General features: G+C 38.4%; 1 protein-coding gene across 2 annotated transcripts in view; it reads right to left on the bottom strand.

Moving 5' to 3' along the window:
* Positions 1–12,133, bottom strand: part of cntn1a (contactin 1a) — a 129,902-nt gene that overhangs the window by 89,447 nt on the left and 28,322 nt on the right. Inside the window, exon 1 of one of the 2 annotated variants that reach the window (XM_007244332.4) lies at positions 1,578–1,630. The exons of the other annotated variant lie outside the window; for it this stretch is intronic. The gene's annotated coding sequence lies outside the window, so the exon portion shown is untranslated. Of the gene's footprint in view, positions 1–1,577; positions 1,631–12,133 lie in introns of those variants that run through there. 2 annotated transcript variants of the gene reach the window in all.

Here is a 12,133-nt window from a genome sequence, read left to right as displayed (position 1 = left end):
TTTTTCCGCCGCCCCAACAGCCCAAACGAGGGGAAAAAAAAAATAATAATATATATATATATATATATATATATATATATATATATATATATATATTTTATTTAATAGATTTAAAATTGAAATTGAAGGGTGCACAAATTTACAAAAAGGACATGGATCAGATATATTCCATAAGTAAATAATAGTCCTAAGGGGCCTACACAATTAGTAATCTTTCATTAATACTTCTTTCTATCGTTCAGTCCACTCCTGATCAGTTCCGTTAATTTCAGCCCTCTTCACATTTTCTCTCTCTCCAGCTCAACCATCTCTTCTACCCCTTCTAAATAATACATTACATTACATTATAATACATTACACCACAATACTTGAGATTTAAACAAATTCTAACAAACCCTAAAACTAGCCCTGAACTAATAGAGTTTGGAAATGATAGTTATTGGCTGATCAGGCACATCAGGGCAGGGCATTATATATATATATATATATATATATATATATATATATATGTAGATTTTTCTCAAACCCTGAATATCTATCTAGCTAATTCTAAAGTTAAGCTAACTGAGTCACAAGCTGTATTTTATTAAACACACAGTGGGTTTAATTTATGTTTTGATTCAGAGAAGAGTCTTTTTAACCAGCCTTTTTAATCAGAAACAATCTCATCACAGTTTACATGGTTAATTACCTTTCTTTTAGAAAAATCTCCGTATATCCAGATTAGTTTTAACGACAGCTGCTCCGACTAGCTGCCTGAACTCACAGCGAGGGGAGGGGCGGGGCTTCCCGCACACTAAACTGCGCTCCGCAAAACCAGCTAGCTGATTGGCTGTTTCTCCTGAAAGGCGGGACTTTCTCCTTGAACCGGCACCACGATTGGTTAAGAGACACACAGCGGTCAGTGCATTGTCGCCTGTGGCCTATATATTTTTTTATTTAGTATAATACGGGAAATTTACGGGAAAATACTAATACGGGAGTACGGCGGGAAAGAGGAGTAAAATACGGTAGTTTCCCGGCCAAAACGGGAGACTTGACAGGTATGTGATAAACCGTGACACCATCAGAATCCTGAAAAATGTAGTGATATAAATTTTTGGTCAAACCGTCCAGCACGAAGTGATTTCCATTGAAAGTTAAGATTTTGTGATGCAAGATTTTTGCATGACAGCAACAATATGCAAGTGTACATATGTAATATTAGTTTTTTTTTCTTATATTAACTTTGAACCTAACCTTACCTTACAGTTATACAAACACACACACAAAACAAGCCAATATTCATGCACAGCCAATCCTCAACACTCAACAATTTTCTCACACATACACACACACACAATCTCACTAGGCTGTGTTCATCCAAGTGTGTTATCGATAATGCCGGTCCCAGAAGCCTCAGGCTCCATTGCAGAAGTGCCACCTGAGTGCACACTGTCAGACACACATACACACACCCAAGCACACAGATCCAAACCCCCAACCTTTACCACCACACCACACACACACACACACACACACACACAGAAAAAAAATGTTCTTCCAACCTGATAGGTGGAGAGAATTCCAAATCCTACCTCAGCCATGAGACACCCAGTGAAATCCAGTCCATCTCCAACAGAACTGGATCAATCACACTCCTCCATACACAGATGTAAATAAATAAGCCTCTCTCCCCCTCCCTCACTGCCCAGCCAATCAGAGAGGCTCTAAGGTGTGACCTTACAAGAGTGACTGCAGGAACGAAACAAACATCATTCAAAACACATCAAAATGAAATGAATGAAATACACCCGAGAAGAAACAGACACAGGTCAGCTTTCATCTGCACTCTTTCACCTCACCCCAGCAACGCTTCTTGCTTGGCACACACATAAAAGACGAGGAACAACAATCCCAGCATCCAACTGGCCAGCGAGTGTGTCCAATCGGCGCTGTGGGCTGTTTTCTCTCTTGCGCTGTGGCCAGCCCAACATGCATCATTAATGCAGTGCAGACACATCCGACTGGCCCTGCTGATCGTAGCCACTGCCTATTGATCACCACATTACAGAGGTAATCATGGAGCTGCAGTTCACTGCTTTAGAGCGAGTGCTCATGTATATATCTTCTCATACCAGTAGAAACAGCTCGCGTGCACTTCCGAATGAAACTTCCGAATGTGGGTTCTACAGATCTGCCAGATTCCAGTGCAGTTTTAGCTTGGAACTGACTGCAGTGACGCTTGACTAGTTGGAGTCAGTGTACTGCCAGCAATAATTCGGTGGTCTCGGCTTCTGCCCTTCTGTGATTCGCTAAAACGATCTGGAAGTGAACGCCTGCATATGGAAACACTCTGTACTAATCTGAAGGGAGAGTTGGTATGCCAGTGGAGTGCCAGTTTGAGGGGGTACTGAGTGCAGAGCGCATTATCAACCTGAAACAGAGCCTAAGCCACCAGCTAACAACCGCAGGCTCCGGATAGTGACGTGCAGTGGGCGATGGTCATAAAAAAGAGAAAGACAATTAACAATTTATATAAAAGGTATAATAAAGGTAGTTAAATAAATAGGAAAATGAAGAATTAAAAAGCTTTTTCCAAGATGCATTAAACATTTGGTCCTAACCAGATCTAAATTAAACATTTGGACAAAGGCAGAAGTCTGAACTCCAAACATGTTTTTTTTTTTTGCAGTTTTTGCAGGTTTTCAATCAGGTTTCCACTTTTTGAACTACTTGAATAAATGTAATAAAATTAGGCATTCAGCATCCAGTCCTATGCTTTGTATAGGTTTACTGACTTTGCTGCCTCTTTACAAAACTAGCTGTTATCCAGCTGAACAGTTCAAGCTGTACAGGGAGCAGGTTATGAATTATGATTGTGAGTAGGTGCTGGGCACCTGCTCAGTGTTAATGTTAGGTAATGTAATGTTAGGTAATGTTAAGTCCAGGTAGTTTAAGCAAACATACTTTCTGTACAGCAATAAAGTGCGGCAGGAATGGATCAGCACAGGTGTCATGCTCAAATTTAAACTCAGGTAAATCCCTGAAGTGAAACAGGGAGGAAAATATAACAGACTAGTATCTAAGCATCCAAAAGTTTCAGTAAACGGGACGTCGAGTGGTCCAGTGGCCTAAAGCACTGCCACTATGAGCGGGAGGTCACAGGTTCGAACCACAGCTCTGCCATTAAGCTGCCGGCGCTCAAAGTGAGCAAAATTGGCCCTGCTCCCTCCGGGTGGGTAGATGGCGCTCTCTCCCCACATTACTACAGGGTGATGTCTGCAGCACAGGGCGTCTGTGAGCTGATGTACCGGAACCGAATTGCTGTGCTTTCCTACAAGCATTCTGTGATGCTACTATGCAATACTACATCAGCAGCAGCTCGAAAAGAAGCAGTGACTGACTTCACATGTATCGGAGGAAGCATGTGCTAGTCTTCACCCTCCTAGTGTGTTGGGGCATCACTAGTGATAGTAGGAGTCCTAATGAGTGGGTTGGGTAAAATTGGTAAGAAAATGGGAAACATTTTAAATAAAATTATAAAAAAAAGTTTCAGTAAACAAGAAAGACATCAGAAAGATATTATGTTGACACTAAACTCTTTATCTTAACATTTTTCGTAAGTATGAACATTTTGGACAAAATACCCCATCTAAATCGATACCCAGATTTGTTTTATTACAATACAGTGAAAAAGTGCTTGAAAAAATTACGCAATATTAGAGTGTACAATTTCAAATTATTACGATACTAAAGTACAACATATGAAACAAATTTGCACATTATAATGTTCTATTAACTCAAAGCTAATCTCAGCCCCTTTTTTTAAACGTTTGCTAGTCATGTTTGTCATGATTCATTTTAGTACAATAGTGTTTTCAAGCTACTGATATTTTTGTCTTTCTTCCATATGAATATTTCTTTTGATCTGAAGAGTACCTCTTTTTTGTCAGATTCAGACCTGACAATCTTACTAGCAAGAGCTTCACATCCACTCTGGCGCTATCGACCTTGTGTCACAAACCACCCTGTCTCAGACTAATCTACAGACACAGCTGTCTCCTCATGTGGCATGGCCCATATTCCTCCAACAATGAACCATTAGCTGCTTTTACAGCCACTGCTTCTGCTTTCTGACCGCTCTGATAAGTCTGAATTGTAATTCGCTTTGATAAGGAGGCTGCAGATGTAGGTCATTATTCAGGCTGACGGATGTGTGTCAGAATTTGCAGTGCGCTTTAACACATCAGAGAATCTCGAGAAATCACGTTCAAATTTCATAGTCCTGACTTTCTCTCACTGTCTCAAAATGATATTTCAGAGGTACTGTGGATATTTCCACAAAACAACAACCATAAACACTGCTCAAAATCTCCTAAATTCGAAGGCGTTCATGCAGAGGAACAAGTATAACGTTCTGGAATTATCATCTCAGTCCCCAGACCTGAATACTATTGAAAATCTGTGGTGTGATTTAAAGTAGGCTGTTCATGCTCAGAAACCATCAAACCTGACTGAACTGGAGATGTTTAGTAAAGAAGAATGATTCAAAATACCTTCAAAGAAGTATTTTCTCCAGAAGCCAGACTCTCATTGGAAGCAACAGGAAGCATTTAGAGGCTGCTATTTCTGTAAAAGGAGGATCTACTAAATGTTAATGTGATTTTTCTGTTGGGGTGCCCAAATTTATGCGCTTGCCTAATTTTGTTTAAAGAATTATTGCACATTTTCTGTAAATCCTGTAAACTTAATTTCACTTTTCAAATATCACTGTGTTCGTCTGCTATATGATATTTTTAACTGAAATTGCTGATCCGAAAAACCAATGATTTATTAAGGAAAATCTTGTTAATTATCAGGGGTCCCCAAATTGTCTATTGTATATATTGTGATAGAAAATGTGATGCATTTTAAATACATTTCCGATATTTTGATATACATTATTTACTGCATCTGTCAGTGACTGATGTCCATTATAGGGCTCATTGAATTGGCAAAATAATAATAAATAATATCTTAAATAAGACATATATTGTGATACTAATTCTGGCAATATCATCCAGCCCTATTTATAGAGTAAGTGTTCATAGATGAGGATATAAATTAAGAATGCTCTAAATATTCTGCAATCATAGTTTGTTTAAAAATGGCAAAAAAAAAAAGGCTTTTTTGATGTTTGGCTAAATAAATGTTTTTACTGTGTTAAACTTCCTATGTTCTGATAGGAAGATAAAAATATTCAGTGTTCAACAATTATTAAAAAAATAGTTTTGTAATTTAGGATATTTAATTCATGCAAAGAAATAACTGCGTTTGGTATTCAGTCTTCAGCCTAATCTTATTTTTTTTTTGTTCTGTTTCCGTTCAGACAAAAAAAATAATAATAATAATTAAGTCTCTCGTATATAATATAAAATGAATCAATCAAATGGGAAATAATAAAGGAGTAAAGGAATGAGTGTATGTGGCAGTAGACAGAAAGTATTTTTAAAATATGACATTATAAATATTAAATAACACGTTTGGAAATGTGTGTGTGAGCGAGCTTTAAAACAACAACAGCCAACCATGACCGTCCACCACAAAGCATGACCATTTACATATTTAACATTCAGCATTCCCACAACAGATACAGCCAACAAAGCCATAACATTTCATAGTTTCATCCCGAGCATAATTTCACTTGACACAAAATTAACACAGGAAAACGAGCTTGGGAAAATACTCACAGCTCAGTGTGGCTCACCTCTGAGTCTTACGAGGCACTCAGGCTAGAAGGCACATTATATGGAGCAATTTTCATGCTATGTGAACAAAACCCACATGTTCAATATGGACAGAAACACTGAGAGACATTTCACTCACAGCATAAGAGGCTTTAAATGTGTGAGGAAGAATGTGTTCATTTAAACACCTCTTTATATCGACTCTTAAAACTCAAAACTCTCAAAGTATGTGACTAATGTAAAAGTATGGACCCTCTATCAGTTCTAGTTGCAGAGTGTATAAGCTGGAAAAGGGGACCAAAAAACATGAAAACAGCTTTGAAATCATTTGCTAATACACTGACTATATACTGTATAGTGTAGTATATAGTATAGTAGGGAGCATGTTTTTTTGTTTTTACTGGCATGCTGGTAACTGCACTATGTAACACTGGTGGAGTGTCTAACATTACTCTACCTTGTCCGTCACTTTTCTATTCTTTAGCCTGTCATCAAATGTACATAAACTGGAAATTGATCAGTGTTTTGGGGGCCAGTACCTATCGTCATTCATTTTTATCAGCTGATTATCAATACCAATCAAGGGCTGAACGCTACATTAACCTTACCAAGCAAACTTGGTAATGCCGGATCATGTAGGGCTTCTGAATGTTTCGTTCATCGTCTCTTAAAATATAATGCACATTAAAAACTTTGACCACCAGCTTAGAGAACTGTACATTTCCGCACAGTGGAAAAATCTCATATTCTAAACCTAACTGCTTCATTCTTCTGACTGCTGCTGCTGTACATTTGGTCATGGTTGGATGTGATGTGCATCATTTGCTGTTTTTGTGTAGATAGTGGAGTTTTTGAGTTAACTCCGCTGTGTTGCTGTACTAATAGCCACTTACTGTATGAGCTGAGTAATACAGCCAAATGATAGGTATCTGGTTAGTGGTTTTATAAATCTATCTTCTCTTTTCTCTGCAAGCTGTGTTAGTCTTACACATTCAACAGATATGAGGTTCAATCAGAAACGGCAAAAACCTAAACATCTGTGTTTTGTCTAAAGCAGTTGAACAAGTAACTGACACTGTCCAACTCTGACACTTTTCTCTACTGTACAGACTTAAATTACAAATTTGCCAACCTGGTGAATAATTTACCTTTATTTATATAGAAAAGAAGGAAACAAAACTACAGCATCCATGTTTTATACATGCATCAGTGTGCACTATTAGAGTGGAACAAAGTTTAAATATTTGCTGTAAACATGTAATCAGCAATCAGCTAGATTTTGTTTCCGCAGAATTTTCGTAGTTCTTGCTATCTCATGGTAATTAAATAAACACATTTTTATTTGGCTCCTTAATTTATTATTGTCATTTATATTGTGACATCAGTATTTTAAGTCAGGCTCTTGTGAACTGCCTGTGTACTTTCGTAAAAAAATGTCCTCCATTTTTTTAATTCTTATGTCAGGCTGTATGAATTGAACACCTATTATATTTGTGTAAATGTAAAAACTAGAAGAGTAGAATTTACATTCTGAATAAGTGAAGAGCCTTCTGGTGATTCAAGACATGATCTTTATCTCAAGTGGAAAAATAGGTCTGACGCCTAATTAGCAAACAAGGTCAGGCAGTAAACCCCCAGTCCATCAGTTTTGGGTTATGCTATTCCATATGACAACTCCATTCGGCATATTAACAACATGTAGTGCGTAGGTTACACAGACACAATCAACCAAATTACATAGACACAATCACCCCAAATTGTAAATTGGGGTGTAAGAAAATATACATATGTATCATTACGTTTTGCCACAGTGTTTCGATTCTCAATAACACAGACATAAGCCCTATTGGGATTATTTTCTCAGGGGGTGCTGGGGTAATTTTCTCTTTTTTTTGGGGGGGGTCCTCTGTGACTTTATTCCCATCCGGAACGACTATGTGTGTTTTTCTCAGACGTCCTCTAAGAAAATTACAGGCAGAATTACCTACTGTTACCGTGGTCCTCCAGTAATTTTAGTCCCGTCCGGACGCACATTTCTGAGTTTCATCTCCTCGCGTTTAATAAAGTAGATATTTGTCCACTGCCACGCGCCATTATTACACTGGGTGCACGTTTCGACGGAAATCCACGTAAACACAACATCGAGTGGAAATGGAGGAGCTACTGAACTCGATGTCACATGACCAAGAAAGCCAAAAAACTCACTGGTCCTTCTGTTTCTTCAATTGCAGTCTGGATGCAAGAGTTTTATCACTGAGTAGAAGTGTGATTCCTTTGTTCTGATTGGATAAAAAGTGAACGGTCATTTACTCAGATTGTATAGATATGATGGTGTATTTTTATGCTCTGACAGATTTTCTCGAATTTGCTAAAATTACAGTAGAGCAATATATCTCAAAATGAATATATGTATCGTGATAACAATCATATCACCAGGATCTTAACAATACACAACTATAAATGCACATGGAAAAAATACATTTTTCTGATGACCTGCATCATGCACTGTTTAACAGACAGATTAATAAGCTTTCATGTTGTCTGTTGTGCTCTGCGTATCTCTGCATTGTTTCTGGACACCCCAGGGCCGCCACTTACCGCCCACAAACTCCTATAATTCTGTAATTGTCTCTTGTGCTTTGTCCTCGTGCGAGACACTTTCCCTGAGGGCTTGTCAACTGCAGACATCTCCTCTAGACTCGATAGAGTGGGGTCCTTTCAGCAGGCACTAAGAGGCCTACAGGAGAAATATACTGCCTAAAACCAGAATAATGGGGTGCTTCATATTCCCCAGGCTTTGTGGTGACTGGCACGGAGCTCTCAGGAGCACTACAGGGCGCGCTTTGTCACAGCCTACTGTACTGCTGAATGAAACCCACTACAAAAATAGTGCTGCTGATCATTCCTGACAGATTCTGAACACTCATGGCCTCAGAAATATCTCTATTACACAGTATAGTTGCTATTCGTGGTTTTGCAGCCGACAGATTGATTTTTTAAATTGTTGTAATTCTGACACATAATGGCTATATTTCTATACTTATGTTCTGCCACGATATTTGAACAGCTTTGCATAAATATGTGGAAATATCTGCAATAACTTTTACTGACCTTGATATTTTCCATGGTGTTCACATGTTTTTGTTTACATGAAGATTAATTAAACATACAGAATTTTTGTCACTGTCATGCTATAAGTTTTCCCAATAAACATAGTGTTTTCAATCCATATCGTACACCACTAGAATAAACACCACACATATTTTAGCCAGTCATGTCATTCTAATTAATGCATATTTTAATGCACTTTATTTATGTGCCTGCTAACTGCGTTAAGCGCTAGCTCTTTTGACGTTCAGAGGTGAGTATTATCGGCCTGTAGCCTGCTGCTAACCTCGGCTAGCACTGCTGGAGCAGCATTAGCATTAACCGCTAACTGCGCTGAGTGCTAGTTAGTTCTTTCACCGTTCAAAGGGAAGTATTATTAAACTGTAATCTGCGTGTTTACCGTGTTAAAACAAGCTACATGGGACAAACTGCTAGCTAATGTCGCCCTGGCTTAGAGGAACACGCAGTGTTCCTCAGTGTTGCTCTATTAAGCGGCATTAGTGGAAATCTAGAAATCTAAACTTACTGTAAAGAAATGGAAGCGCTTTTCTTGCCTAAATATTTTTTTTTTCTGGAGAGAAATCTGTATAGATTAACATCCAGTGCTCATTTGACTTTAAAAGAAAATGTTTTTTTGTGAATACTTAGCTTAGCTTTGCAGGTCGCCTCACCCAGTGGCTAAATTAACTGTTCCTTACTAGTGTTGCATAGTGCACCTTATAATCCAGTGCACTTCAGAGTGCAAAAAAAAGTACATACACTGTTATTGTGTAATTAAATATTGATAATAATAAAATGAATATATATCTTGGGATAATTAATTGAAATAAAAAAATATCGACAGATTAATCGATTATCAAAATAGTTGTATTTGCAGCCCTATTCACAAGTATCTCTGACAGGTCACTCAACTTGCTTACTTATAATGACTTATAATGAATAAAAAATGAGCAAGAGACAGAGCTCACGTCCATACAGCAAGTCTATATAGCCCAACAGAACTCTTATTCTGTTCTACAGCATTTCCTTCCTGTGAATCTCAGTACCGCACATGTTCTACCTTCTGCTGCCAGATTGGTGATCCCAGGGGAGGCGAGGGGAGGCGAGGGGAGGCGAGCGGAGCACCGAGTCCTAGTCCCACCTGCCTGATACAGGAAAACGTAACATGCTGACAGGGTGGAAGGCCTCGAGGAAAAATGACCGTAGGGGAAAAACACCAAAGCGGAAATTGAATGCACGGACGAGGAGCGCTGAAGTGTCAGGAATAATTCAATTTGGGTTCTCAATTGCGGCCATTAGCACACCGTAGTCATAGCACCCGAGGGTCATTGCGACACTGCACTGAATATGTCAACCGCTGCTGAGTGAAGCTGTGGTGTGAGTTGGCAGAAACTGCAGAAGTTTCCTATTGTCTGTACTCAGCGGGGTGCTGTGCTCATAAAACACGGAGTAAACAAACAACACAGTTACGCCATTAGGGGAAAAAACAAGTCTTTATTCTGAGCGTCTGCAGCTGGACCATATGCCACTCTGATAGTTACTGTATCCTCCAGGGCATCTCCCCACTGTACCACAGTCTACAGCCATACTGGGTTGTTTACTTATTTTAATGGGACCCCCATCCCCCAGCTCTCTGTATATTTTGACTCACTAATTAAATGTTATCCAGCCACAGATTATATTGTATTCCCAGTGGCATAAAAGGAAACAGCACAATAACCCACAAGAAACTCACAGAATGTCTCAATGTTTCTATTAATATTAGTGGTGTCAATCGATTAAAAATATAATCAGGGTAAGTAATCACAACCATATTCTGTGATTATTCATGACTAATCACATTTTTTCTTTTTTTTTTCTTAATAGGAAAAATGTTTAACGAATCAAATATGAGGAAATTTAGACATATAAGCAGTAGTGAAGGAAATTAATGCTAGTGTATTTGTAGTGCAATTTGCGTGGGAGAAACAGTAAAACCACAGTTGGTTAGCTATGAGATTTAATCCATGTTTCAGCCTAAATAGGATGGAATCTACCTTCTGAACTCGACAGAAACAATGCTGTGTTTACATCACTTAATAAAACGACTTATTCATCTCCGGGCTCTGTAAAAAAAATAATGAAATGAATTACAAGAGGACCTTGTTAAATTATTCATTTAAGTTAACACTTTAACTTGAACAACATGAATGATTATCTTATTAATTAATGGGAACAACTATTCATGCTTGTGACTCCTATTACCCCCTTAACAGATTAATGCTGACAGCATGAAATATTATCTTACACTTTATCTTGACAATACAGCTCAGGAATATGGTTCAAACCTTCCCTAAATCTGTAAAATCATCCAATCCTGAGAACATACATGACTAACAACCAAAGTTATGAGGCTATGAATCAGGATTAAGATTCCCCTTGTGCCCCAGTGCCTTGCCAAAAAAAGAATGTTTAATTGAAAGCCTGCATTTGAAGGTCTCCTTCCGCTAGAATCCACTTTTTCTTGTTCTTTGTAAAATACAGTAGGTCTCTCTGAGTTGTATATGTATGCTGTACATGAAACTGTTCTTTAAACTCCATTGTCTGCAGTAGCTAGTAAAAGAAAATAATCAGAAAAAACGAGTCGATCAGGAAAAGCACTGTGTCTACATCAAAGCGAGCCCCGTTCGCATCGGATGTTATGATATAGAGCAGACTCTGGGGCTTCTACGTGGTAAAACTGCCCAAGCACCGAATCACCAAGTCTGAGGTAAGAGTTTAGTAGCGTTAGTTTAGCCGAAAGAAACGTTATCAATGCTGCGGGGAGAGCGATGCCAGGATGTAGGTGGGTCGGGGGCGGTGGGAGCTTGATAACATTGCATGTCTCTTCATCCTGTTCTTCAGAAACCTCTTTTTCAGTGAATTAAAGCAGGGCAAACAGAAACACCTTTTTTTTTAACAAAAAACAGTTACCAAAAACATGGCATTTATTCATACTAGAGACCACAAATAGACATATAAAAATGAACGAACCCACTCATTAGGACTCCCTCTATCACTAGTAATGTCTGTGGTGCATTAGAGAGCATGGGAAAGCCACACATCAGACCCTAAAGACAAAACAACAAAAGGTTTCTGGTAATTATCCAACAGGTTTTATGCTGAATTTACAGCACATTTAAATTAAATAAAGTAAAAGCCATGAAAATGAATCATTATTCAAGATTTATATCAATTTCATTAATCAGCAAGCATAACAAGCTTACAGTATCCTCTCTGTAGAGGTAATTCTGTAGTTTACTCCTCTTACTGAGCCGTGAACACGTTTGCTCTTTTCT

Source organism: Astyanax mexicanus, chromosome 2 (genome assembly GCF_023375975.1).
Source record: "Astyanax mexicanus isolate ESR-SI-001 chromosome 2, AstMex3_surface, whole genome shotgun sequence".
Lineage (NCBI taxonomy): Eukaryota > Metazoa > Chordata > Actinopteri > Characiformes > Acestrorhamphidae > Astyanax > Astyanax mexicanus.
The sequence above is the reverse complement of the archived record's forward strand: the minus strand, read 5'-3'. Positions and strand labels throughout refer to the sequence as shown.